Raw genomic sequence first — 13250 nt, 5'->3', positions numbered from 1 at the left:
GGCCAAAGTTCCAGTTATTGCAAACATTTGACTGTTGCAACTGTTGTTACCAAGGGTGGCACAACAAGCAATCAGTTTTATGGGATTAATTATTTTTTCACATGGGCGATATAGGCTTTGATCAACTCCCTACTTTCAATAAATTAAATTGTTTTTTCTCAAGGACCGGAGCTGTTTTACACTACAGGAGAGCAGAGATTTTTCATGTTTTTATTACGTAATGTCCGTCTTATCTGTACCCACACAAATTATATTTTGTTTTTTTTTAGCATAAGTAGGACTTTCTATATTCATAAATGCAAGACATTATTTTATATGAATTATATAAAAATGAAAACAAATATATTTCCCAGCTTTACATTTATATAAATTGTACACAGCTAGAGCCAGTGGGGAAAAACATATTTATAGAATTTGTAAACTTCCATATATACCTAGTATTTTCATCTATTTTGTCCTTAATAGGGAAGTCCTTATAGGCAAATATTACAAGTTACACGTTACACATAACATAAAACTACATGTTTTTGTAATGAGACAACCCAGGGTATTTTACTAGGGCCATTGTTTCTCCAATCTCTTCCAAACTTTGTGATATTTTTTTTTATTACTCCCACAAAAGACAAACATTTATGTTCAGCAGTATCACACAAGTATCACACAAGTTAGTTAACAATATTCTTATGTTTATATTTTTTTTTTTACACTGCTGTCTATTAGAGACCAGTGCACACCATATGGAAAGATACTTTGAGGTATTTTATGATCCCAGGGATCTCTATTAGCACAGGGAAACCTTTGTGATGTCACTTGTGACATCACCTATTACGTAGGCTGTCACGTTTAACAATGCTCAATTGGTACTACGGGGCTGAAAGTGTGCCAAGAAAATGTCCCCCACATCATTACACCATAACCACCATCCTGAACCGTTGATTGAAGGCAGGATTGATCCATGCTTTCATGTTGTTTACACCAAAGTCTGACCCTGCCATCTGAATGTCACAGCTGGAATTGAGACTCATCAGACCAGGCACCATACTGAAATACTCAGTTTCTGAAATACTCAGACCAGCCCGTCTGGCACCAACAACCATGCCACATTCAAAGTCACTTAAATCCCCTTTCTTCACCATTTGTCGGGACCTGGGCCAGCAGGTCGGTAGGAGCCCAGTTACAGGGGATACCAGGGGCTCTGTCTGTACCCCTTGATGCATCATGACTGGTAGGTAGGTACAGACAGGTACACAACAGACAGAAAAGCAGGACTGGAATCAAAGAATAAAGGGGAACTCAGAATGGCAGGGCACATGGCTTGGAAGACGCCAGGCAGGGCACACGGCTTCAAAAACAGCTGGACACACCGGGGTCTGGTACACAAATCAAACAAGCCAAACAATGCAAAGGCCCTGAATGGAGGCGTAAGCAGGTATTTAAAGGGGAGGGTTACACCCAGGTGAGCAGATGCAGCTGGTCAGGTCGTTAGTATATACAGTACTGTGTTCTGACAGGTGGCCTCTAGAGCAGTGGTTCTCAACCCGTGTATCCTCAGGACCCCAAAATAATTTCATTTCCGAAACATTATATTTTATTCCATAAAACAACTTGTGCAGTATGTGTGTGTGTGTGTGTGTGTGTGTGTGTGTATATATATATATATATATATATATATATATATATATATATATATATATATATATATATATATATATATATATATATGCACTTTTTAAACAGTAAACAAACGGATACTTTGCACAATGAATAATGCAGTAATCACAGCGCTAGTGAAAATTAATTGTGCAGTAATCACAGCGCTAGTGAAATGAAACTGCCATTAAGGCAAAAACCCAATAAATAAATAAACAGTCATTGAAACATATGAGGTAGAACTAATGGGAAAACTGGGGATGCTTTTTGCTTTTGAGGAGTGTCTCAAAGTCTAGGGTGATGGTAGACAAAGGATCTCTGAGGTCATGTTCAATGTCCATTCTGTTTCAATGCTTTGTCTTTAACTGAACCAGAGTTCAGAAGCCACTCTCACAAAGATAAGTTGTGCTGAATAGCTCAGTTAAAATAAAATTTAGCATCTGATCGCATGAAAGCTCTACAAGCTGACTCTTCATTGCTTGGCAACATGATGCTTTCCAAATCAATTCCAAAGGGATCGCGTATCCAGCCGTCATCCCTGTGCTGCTCTGGGAAGTAGCCTTTAAAACGTTCCTGCAGCTTTGTGAGATGTGCTACTATAGTGTTCTTCAGTTCATTTCTGCCTGTGGAGTCCAGGTGTGTAAGCTCATGACTAGCATTGGGGAACATATCAAATCTCTCTTTGGAAATATGACTTGTCCGCAATGCCATTTTCTTTTTTAACCCCTTCGCGACCTTTGCCGGTTCAGGACCGTCATGACAAGAAGGTCACTAAATGACCTTTGACGGTCCTGAACCGTCATAAAATTAAATAAGCTTAGAAAGTGATCAACGACACCAAACACTTACCTTTGGATGGGCTGTGACCGCTCCGGAGAGCAGTCACAGCCGCCCGGGAAAAAAACAATAAAGATGAAAGAGTTCGCTAGACGGTCTCCAGACCCTCTAGAGAACTCTGGCTCCACTTGCAGGTTGAATACAGGTACTGCATTCAACCAAGCAAGTCAATGGAACCCAGATTTCTAATCACTATGTGATTAGTAAAATATTCAAAAAAAATAAAAAATGGGAAAAAAAAAAACGTGCTAACATTTAAAAATAATTATGCAGTGATGTCACTAGATGAACCATCCAGTACATTGCAAAATGTGTAAAAAAAATATAAAAAAAGTATTAAAAAATAAAATAAAAAAATAAAGTTTATTATTTTGAGCAAGTGCTAAAATTTCTCAAAAATCTCAACAAAGAGTTAAAATAAAAGCACTTCAAATACCCAAGGGGTGTCTAATATATAAAAAAAATGGCTGATGGGGTAAATTGGAGTGGCCGAGCTCAAAGATAGGGCATAGGTACAGACTGACCAAAATGGAGAAAAAAGCGCACTTCCCAAATGTGGCATTTTAAATCTCAAACAACCCGACAAACCCATGCATGTCGGGTATCACTGCACTCAGGAGATGTTCCTGAACACACATTGGGGTGTTGTTTGACAGTGCAAAGTTTGACAAAGTGTAGTTCTATAATTGGTGCATGGAAAGGGTTAAAATAACAGCATTTGGAATACCCTGGGGTGTCTAGTTTTCAAAAATATATGGTTTGAGGGGATTAAATTGAGTTAACCGGCTTCAAAGATATTCCAAAGAGGAGATGGAGGCAGACTGACCAGATTTGTTAAAAAAGATTTGGAAATCATAAAACGCTGCTTGTACTTATTGCCCTATAACTTACAAAAAACAGCAAAAAAACATAAAAACATTGGGTATTTCTAAACTCAGGACAAGTAGTAGAATCTATTTAGCTAGTTTTTTTACTTGCTTTTTTAGGTGAGTAAAAGATTTTTCAAATAAAAGTCATAAAATGTGTTTTTTTTCAATTTTTCACCATGTTTTTTTTATTTTTTTTTTATAGCAAATAAGATGATACGATCAAAATAATGGTATCTGAAGAAAACCCATCTTGTCCTGAAAAAAACAATATATAACTTATGTGGGTACACTAAATGGGTGAGGAGAAAATTACAGCTGAACACAAGCACCACAAAAGTGTCAAAACAGCCTCGGTCCCACAGGGTACAAAACGAAAAATGAGCCCGGTCCTTAAGGGGTTAAAGCCTCTGTTTTTTCAGTCTGTGCAAAAATATTGTGTCCCTTCCCTTGCATAGACACATTTAATGTGTTTAGCTGCTCAAACACATCTGCAAGATAAGCAACTTGTGCAAGCCACGTGTCACTGTTAAACAGATCGGCAAGAGTCGAGTTGCACTCTGAGAGGAAGGCCGCGATTTCCGTTCTCAGTTCGTATAAACGTGAGAGAACTTTGCCCCTGGAAAGCCAGCGCACCCCCGCATGATACAGCACCAGTACATGTTCACTGCCCAGGTCTATGCACAACTTCTGAAAACACCTGGCATGCTTCGCACTCCATTTAATGTAGTTCACCACTTTGACAGCATCTTTCAAAGTTTTGTGAAGCACTGGCACCATATCCTTGGCTGCTAATGCCTCCCTGTGCAAAAAAAAAACAAACAATGAAAACAATGGTCCCAAACCGCATTTGATGCCTTTTCAAGAATTATCTTCACCACCCCTGAGTGTTTTGTATGGTGGATAAGGGCTGTGGTGGGGGTAACTGGGACTGTATTGGGGGTAATAGGGGATTTGGTGGGGTAACTGGGGCTGTGTCCTAGTGGGGGACACAGGCAATAAGGACAGCAGAGCAGAATACTGCTGCTCGTCCACCACGCTGCTGCTCGTCCGCCATTCTGTCCCGCACCGCGGGCTGGCGACATGACACTCCTTCCACCTCGCTTCGTTTTCCGGTCGTTTTTTTTTAATTATTATTTTACTCCGCTTCGTTTATGATTTTTGTTTTTCCGGATTGGCGTTTTCTTATTTAGTTTTTCTCCGGCGGCCATTACGGGATCACCATGTGGTAACTTTGGGCCTTGTCCCACACATCACTCACCACTGCCAACTGCCTCTACTTCAATACTCACCTGTGATGTCCTGGTCCACTTGAACCCGGTGGCTTCTTCCTCCTCTACGCATCCTCCACGATACCGGCCGACTTCTTCTCTACACGTCCTGCAGGCACTCCATGGCGACAGCTGCCCTCCTCTACTGCACAACGGCTTGAAGGTTTTGTTCCTGTTCATCGGCTGACCACTCTGCATGGCACATTGAGATCTACCTGCTCGCCTGGGCCTTCTCCTTGTTTCAGTTGCTGTTTTGTGAGTACTGACCCTCCACTGCATTTGGCACCTGGACACCTGTTTCCTCTTCATTGCTTTTTGTTGTGCTGCCTGCCACGTCTTGCCAGAGACTCTTTTTGCGGTGCCGTGTCGGACATTGCACTACTGCCATCACCACAACACCACCTGTACATCTGCTTTATTTCACGTGTGTGCGCAGCAGGTTTTTTTTTTTTTTTTTTTTTTTTTTGTTCCTCACCTCTCAGTGTTGTCCCTCAGTTTACTTTCCTGCCCTGGTGCTGGACTCTTCTCGGCGGCGACTACCCTCCTCTACTGCACGGCTGCGTTGAAGGTTTTGTTCCTGTTCATCGGCTGGCTACTCAGCCTGCCACACGGAGATCTACCTGCTCGTCTGGACCCTTTTCTTGTTTTTGTTGCCGTTTTGTGAGTACTGACCTATACTGTGTTTGGCACCTGGACGCCTGTTTCTCCTGTGATGCCTGCCACATCTCACTAGAGACTTCTCTGCAGTACTGCGCCGGACACTGTATACTACTTACATCGCTCCATGACACTACCCGTACACCTGCTTTAGGCTGGTGCTCAGCAAACTGGGTGTACATTGTTGGGTTAACATTCACTGTGTCTTTACATATTGCTTTTGACCTCACAACCCATTGTGCCTCACCTATATACCGTGCCTTTAGTGTGCTGCTCCATTGCTTCGGTGGGGTTTTAGTATCTGTTTTTTTTGTTTTTGTTTTTTTTTTTCTTTTTCTCTTCCTCTCTCTATCTCTTTTGCTTTGCTTTACTCTTTGCCTGACCCTACCTCCTCATGGAAAAATACATGGACAACATATCGAAGACATCGACCAGGCAGGGGAAAGCTAAGGACAAGTCGAGCTCAACATTCAAGTCCTCTTTGCTCCAGGCTTCTGTGCAAGGCGAGAATGTAGACGCTTCCGTTCCTGCTGCTCCTGCGCCCCCTGCTTCTATCTCCTCGTATGACCTGGTTAACATTCTGTCACCTTTACTGGATCAGAAACTGGAAAAGCTCTCCTCTGCAATCGACTCCACCCTTGCCGAACTTACCTCGCAAGGCAAGCGAATTCAGACACTGGAAACTCGACTTTCTGATCTCGAGGACGACTCTGCTGGCCTTAAAGCTTCAGAACAATCGCACGAGGAACTCATTAGCGCTCTACAGGCCCGTGTCGAAGACCTTGAGAACCGTAGCAGGCGCAATAATTTGCGTCTCGTTGGTCTTCCGGAATCGGTCAAATCGGCCGCCTTGTGGCCTCTAGTCACGGAGTGGCTTCCCGCTGCACTGCATCTTTCCCTCCCCCAAAATCGCTTGGTGGTTGAGAGAGTCCACAGAGTGGGGCAGGAGAACCAGTCGCCGACCGCTAGACCCAGAACAGTTATTTTCAAGATCCTGAATTATCTGGATAAAGTTAAGCTTCTCGAAGCCTACAGAAAACACTCGCCTTTACAATATCAAGGTCATACTATTTTATTGTTTCAGGATTTCTCAGCTGCGGTTGCGGCCAAGAGGCGTCAATTCTCACAAGTGTGCTCAATTTTACACAAACGTCAAGTTAAGTTTGCTCTTACATACCCGGCCAAGCTTCGTGTCACCTATCAAGGGAAGACGCTGTTCTTTGATACACCTGAGTCCGCGGATTCCTTTGTCCGTACCAACTTGGCAGATGCTGCGACTGATGTGGAGGTTGTTCGAGGGTCAGGCCCTTCTTCTGCCTCCTCTTCGCTCTCACTCTTCTAAACCTTCTAGGGACTGATGTCCCGCTTCACAGGCTACCTCTCTCTGTTCTGGTTTTCTCTTTTGATTTTTGTTTTTCTTTTGTTTTTCTTTTGTTTGTTGTTTGCCCTTTCCAGCGCACCATGGTTTTGGTTAAAAGTTCTAAAATGCTAACAGGAGGTATTTTACTGGTAAATTCTAAGCAGTTGTCAGACATTGTTCTTTGGTTGCTGTGGGGGGCTCGCTGGGACTCTCCTGCACCGTGTTTCCTAATTATTCTCGTTCTCTTCCCGACTCCACGGACGGGCATTGGTTGAGCATTTAATACAAATGCACACGAATACTGATTCTACCTCTACATATTCTAAAGCACATGTTCGGATGGTCTCCTGGAATGTGGAGGGCCTGAACTCCCCTGTAAAGAGAAAGAAGGTTTTGTCTCACCTTAAGAAATTGTCCCCAGATCTCCTGTTTTTACAGGAAACCCATTGGACGGATCCTGCCTCTAATACTTTAAAAGCCCCTTGGCTGGGCGACTGTTACTCAGCCATGTATTCCTCAAAGTCCCGAGGGGTGTCAATTATCCTTACAAGGCGATTGCCCTGGCTCGTGGAGTCGGTTATCAGGGATCCGGGGGGTAGATACATTGTACTTACACTGACTCTTAATGGTATTAAATACACCTTGGTTAATGTCTATGCACCTAATGTGAATCAAACAGGCTTTTTTGCTGATTTATATTCTGTCTTGTCAGGCCTCTAATGTCCAAATTTGATCCTGGCCGGTGATTTTAATATGACTGCCCACACTCATTTAGATTCCTCTGCCCCTCAGGCCAGACCTCGGTCCTTCCTTTCCGCTCCGTTGCTACAACACTTCCGCCTCAATGACGTTTGGAGGCTCACACATCCAGTAGACAGGCAATACACTTTTTTCTCAGATCCACATAAGTCCTTCTCTCGCCTGGACTATGTTTTCCTTTCTGATGACTTACTCCCCTTCCATTTGTCATCCCATATTGGTAATATTGTCATTTCTGACCATGCCCCTGTCTGGACTGACTGGACGCTTCGTGATCCCCTTGCCTTTTCACGTAACTGGAGATTCCCATCTTTCATGTCCCAGTCAGAGTCCTTCAAATCATTTTTGGAAACTGAGTGGCACAATTACATCGATGATAACATTGTTCATCTGGACGATGTTAATCTGTTATGGGAGGCCTCCAAGCCTGTACTCCAGGGGCAGATTATCGCATACATGGCGAGGCGTAGGAAGGGGGCCGATGAAAAACTTGTTTTTCTTAATAAGACGTTGACTCAGGCTTACCAGGATTATAAGGCTCATGCCACCCCTGAGACGGAACGGGCCTACAAGGAGGCTAAAGCCTTGTACGATGCTTGGGCAGCTGAGAAGGCCCAGACGTCATACACCTTTGTCTGTAATAGGTTTTTCCGTTGGGGCAATCGTTCTGGAAAACTGTTGGCCAACCTCGTGCGGCACTCCCTACATACTCACCGGGGGGTTCGGGAGGTGCGTCCCACTCCGACGTCCTCCTGTACAGACCCTAAAGACGTTGCCTCCAGTTTTGCGGATTATTTTGAGTCTTTTTACTCGGCTGTTCCGGTTACTACTGAGACCGTCTTGGAGATATTCACCAAAGCACAAATACCTAAGCTACTTCCCGAGGATAGGGAGGTCCTTGGGGCCCCAATTACACTCCGGGAGCTACAAACAGTCATTAAATCCTTGCCTAACAACAAAACGCCCGGCCCTGATGGCCTTCCGGCCGAATATTACAAGCTTCTCTTGCCCCATATTCTCCCATATTTGAAGGATCTTTACAATAATATTCTGAATGGCAATCCCCCCCCACCGAATTTTAATACTTCTCGAATAGTGGTTGTTTTAAAACCTAATAAGGACCCTACCCTTCTTCCGTCGTATAGGCCAATTTCCCTTCTTAATCAAGATCTTAAGATTCTTTCTAAGCTAATGGCCAATGGACTCCAAACTATATTACCTAACCTAATCTCTCCTTCTCAAACCGGTTTTATGAGGGGGAGGTGCTCGACGCAGAACATCCGCCGTGTCTTAGCTGCCATTCACCACACTAAACTTGCCCGTCAGTTCCATAATATTATTATCAGTTGCGACGCCCATAAGGCATTTGACAGGATCTCATGGCAATACCTCACTAGTTTTCTCAAATTTCATCATTTCGGAATGCCATTCCTGAACCTGTTTAGGGCGCTATATGAGTCCCCTGTAGCACAACTGACAGTTAATGGTCTTAACTCCCGATTCTTTTCACTAGGTAGGGGTACTAGACAAGGCTGCCCCTTATCCCCACTTTTTTTCAACCTGGCGGTGGAACCCTTGATACGTCTTCTAGAGGCCTCTCAATCTATTGTAGGTATCAAGGTGGGCAGGGTAGAACTTAAATCAGCGGTTTTTGCGGACGATTTTCTTTTATTCCTTTCCGATCCTAAATCGGCCATCCCCCACCTTTTGACTTTATTACAATTATTTCACGAGGCCTCCGGTTTCCTAATTAACCCACTTAAGACAGTGGCCTTGCCCATTTATGACCAGGCTAAGTTAGGTTGGGGTGATACTTTCCCCTTCCAATGGTCCTCCTCACGCTCCATAACTTACTTAGGTCTGCAGATTCCCGCGAATTTACATCTTCTTTATGATTTAAACTTTTCCCCACTCCTCTCATGGCGAACGATTTCCGCTCCTGGAGACGACTACCGCTCTCCCTAACGGGTCATTGCCATTTATACAAAATGGTGACCTTCCCTCGTCTTCTCTACCCCCTTCAAATGCTGCCGCTTATCATAAAAAAATGCGACCTCCGCACACATGATAGACTCCTCCGTAAATTTTTATGGCAACATAAGAAACATAGGATTTCTTTATTTAAACTCCAACAGCCTGTTTCCCACGGTGGCCTTAACCTTCCGAGCCCCCTGGGATATAGCCTTGCTGCTAACTATAAAATAGCACTTGAATGGCTTTTACAAACACCTTGCTGCGCCTGGCCTCTCTTGGATCAACAGTTTACACCTGACGTTCACCTTGCCTCTCTTCTCCACCTGCCCCCTTCCGACAGGCCTGTTTCCTTACGAGACAACCCACTACTTGTTGCCCCTGCCAGGGCTTGGAGGTTGGTGCGTAGGGCCCAAGGCCTTAGCCCGAATGTCTCCTTGTTCCTGCCTTTCCTCCGCAATCCTGATTTCCATGACGGCAGGGCTGCTGCTCTGTTTTCCCACTTGTATACTAAGGGGGGCAGGCTCCTGACCCATTTCTTAACTGATGGTACTGGGGCATTACTTTCCTACGAAGGTCTTTTGACTAAATTCTACCCCATTCCTATTCATAGGTTGCATTTCCTACAAATCTCCAGTTACGCTTCTAAAATTCTCTCCTGCCTTTCTCCATCTGACAAGAACAATAGACTAGATAAACAGACCCTACTCTTGCAGACTGGTCCTACCTCTGTCTCCCGACTATACAGTTTGACTCGCCCGTTGATTGATCTAGAGACCGCGACTCAGGGCCTTGCTAAATGGCGGCTGGACTTCCCAGACCTTACGACAGACTGCCTGGTTGACGCCACTATTAGGGCTACTAGGATATTAGTCTCTAAATCCTATTCTGAAATGTTTTTAAAATTGTTACATAGGGCCTACCTTCCCCCAAAGCTATGGAAACTGGTGCACATGGCGGCTGATTCCCACTGCCCGAAATGTCTCCATCCTGACGCAGACTTAATGCACTGCCTCTGGCTCTGTCCCCAAATTCAGGTTTTCTGGGCTTCCATTCATGATTTTGTCACTACATCGTTGAAACTGCCTCTTACTATGACCCCCGAATGGGCTTTATTTGGCATTTTTTCCTCCACCGATACTTGTCGACTTCCAGCGAGAGATAGATCCCTACTGGTGGTGGTGGCGGCGGTGGGGAAGAAGGCCATTCTTTCTCAGTGGATCGAACCACATCCACCCACTTTAGCCATGTCCCTGTCACGACTTAATTATATTTTCCAAATGGATTGGACCGAATCTTCCCTACATAGGGAAACCAAAGCCCGTGCCTTCTTTACTAAATGGTCGGCGTATATTCCCACACTGGCTCCCTCCACTAGGGCCTCTCTCCTTTCCATGTTCCAATACACTGGATGGTTTTCTCAGCAAATCCTACTGGGCAGACACCCCCTGCCGGGTTTAGGTTGATTTTATTTTATTCTAATTTTATTTTATTATTATTGTAAGGTTTTACTTATGTATCTTGAATTATATACTTTGGTACACGATGTATCGTTTGTTGTCCTGGCTGTGTGCTGTGTCGGGTGTCCCTTCCGCTTCGTACTCCTCGTCATACTCTTACTTTGTCTTATTTACCATTGTACCACTGACGACTGCTTTATAATCATTTTGTAATCTTTATTCTTTTTGATCTTTGTATACGTATGTTTGTATACTTCAACTTCATACCTCCTGTTTGCGGCAAAAATAAAAGTTTAAAAAAAAAATAAATACCACTGGCGATTCACAGTAAAATTGCTGTTAAAAAAAGAAAGACACACCCTTGCACCCTCTTTCACTAATCTGAGGGAGCAAGGTGAGCATTGGAGCTATGGAGCCAAATGTCACCAGAAAGAAACTTGGAACCAGTAGAATAACTCAGGAGACCCACTAAACTGACCATTATAATGGACCATGGCTGCCAAGAAAAAGAAAAAGACCTGTAAGACAATGCTCCAGTCCGATTTCCTTGGGGAACTAAATGGATTCAGGAACGTGGGATGAGTAACTATAACAAGACTATACCGTTTATTTACTTTTCGTAAGCTTCACCTGACAAGTACAGGTGAGGTCTTTGTTATTGGAGATGGAGAGCCTATTGGAATTTTCTCTGCATAGACAACAGAGGTTGGGATATCCCCAGGCCTGTTTCTCATTTCCACTTTTATGTGCACCTCCTTTCTCCTTTTGATAATCTTAAATTGGGTTTATTATTTATATGTTATTTGTAACAGGAGTAGAGCCACCTGTAAAGACTAGGCAGCCTTATATCAAAACAGGCAGCCTTATATCACCCATAGGCGATTCAAGGATGCTACAGCACAACACATTGATTTGTTTATGTAGTATTACCTCCATTGGTTTTTTTTGTTTTTTAATGTTATGCATAACTTCCAAAGGCAAGTGAAACATGATGACAACGTGGCTCAGAGATATAATATTAGGGCTGCAACTAACGATTATTTTCATAATCGATTAGTTGGCCGATTATTTTGTCGATTAATCGATTAATCGGATAAAAAAAATGAATGTAAATTTTTCATTTATTTAAAATATATATTTTTTTTTTTAATTTATATTTTTTATTATTGTTTTTTAAAACACACAACAGAAAACTTTAAACAATATTACATTAATTGAGACGTATATTACCATATAAAAGAAAAAGACAAAAAAGGACTTTACATATACAAAACAAGACATATAATGGATCCGGTACTTATGTATCTAAATAATTAAGATATAATACTAAAATAATTAGAATAAATATCATTACATATATTAAGACAATTGTGTAGCAATTAAGATAGTATTACAAAATATTTCTGGCTAAAAACTATAAAATACCAAAGACTGAACATATTATCAATCTAATTTTCCCTCTTGGAGTATTTTGATCCATTTTTCCCAATGTTTTTGGTATACATAAGTTCTTCTTTCTTGGGAAAGGATCAATTTCTCCATATGGCATTGATACAAAAGCTGGGTTTTAATTTTTTCCCAAAGAATTGGTTCTGACGATCTCCAATTTCTAGCTATTGTTATTTTAATAGCAGTCAGCAGGTGTAATAAAAATTTCCTTTCTTGAGTAGACACTTTAGGAAGGTTTAGGTGCAATAAAGCTCTGTCTGGAGTCAGATTCCAATGGGTGCCAAATAAATCTATAAGTTTGGATGAAACTTTCATCCAAACTTTCTTTAGTGGAAAGCAATTCCACCATATATGTAAAAAATCACCTTTAGTGCAGCCACATCTCCAACAATTAGATATATTCTTAGAAGAAATTTTCATTAATATTGTTGGCACAAAGTACCAGCGGTTCATTACTTTGTATTGCAACTCGTTCAGGTTTAAACAATGGATATCTTTATAAGTTAGATTCAGTGCTTTATTCCATTCCTCTTCCATTATTAGTCTTCCTAAATCCTTCTCCCATTTTTTTAATGCCGGAGGACCATAGTCTTTTTTAAATAGGGAAATCAATTTTAATGCTTTTGCAAGTAATTTTTTTTGAGAGTTTCCTGTAATTATATAAGAAAATAATTCTTGTGTTTTTGGGATCAGATTCCAATTTACTGAATCCATTAAGAAGCTTTTAACTCTTAGATAGTTAAAGAGTTCCTTAGTTGGAAGGTTGAACTCAATTTGGATTTGCGAAAAAGATTTGATGGTAGTTCCCACCAACAGATGTTCTATCCTGAATATACCTTTTTGTCTCCAAAGATTTAAGTTCAAATTTCCAATAGTTCTTTCTATAAGACAGAGAGGAAGCGTATTTATAATTTTATCCTTTAACCCTGCACGCTTTTTAATTCGGTTCCAAAAAATAAGAAGATGTCTT

Source organism: Spea bombifrons, chromosome 13 (genome assembly GCF_027358695.1).
Source record: "Spea bombifrons isolate aSpeBom1 chromosome 13, aSpeBom1.2.pri, whole genome shotgun sequence".
Lineage (NCBI taxonomy): Eukaryota > Metazoa > Chordata > Amphibia > Anura > Pelobatidae > Spea > Spea bombifrons.
This window is presented reverse-complemented; position numbering follows the sequence as displayed.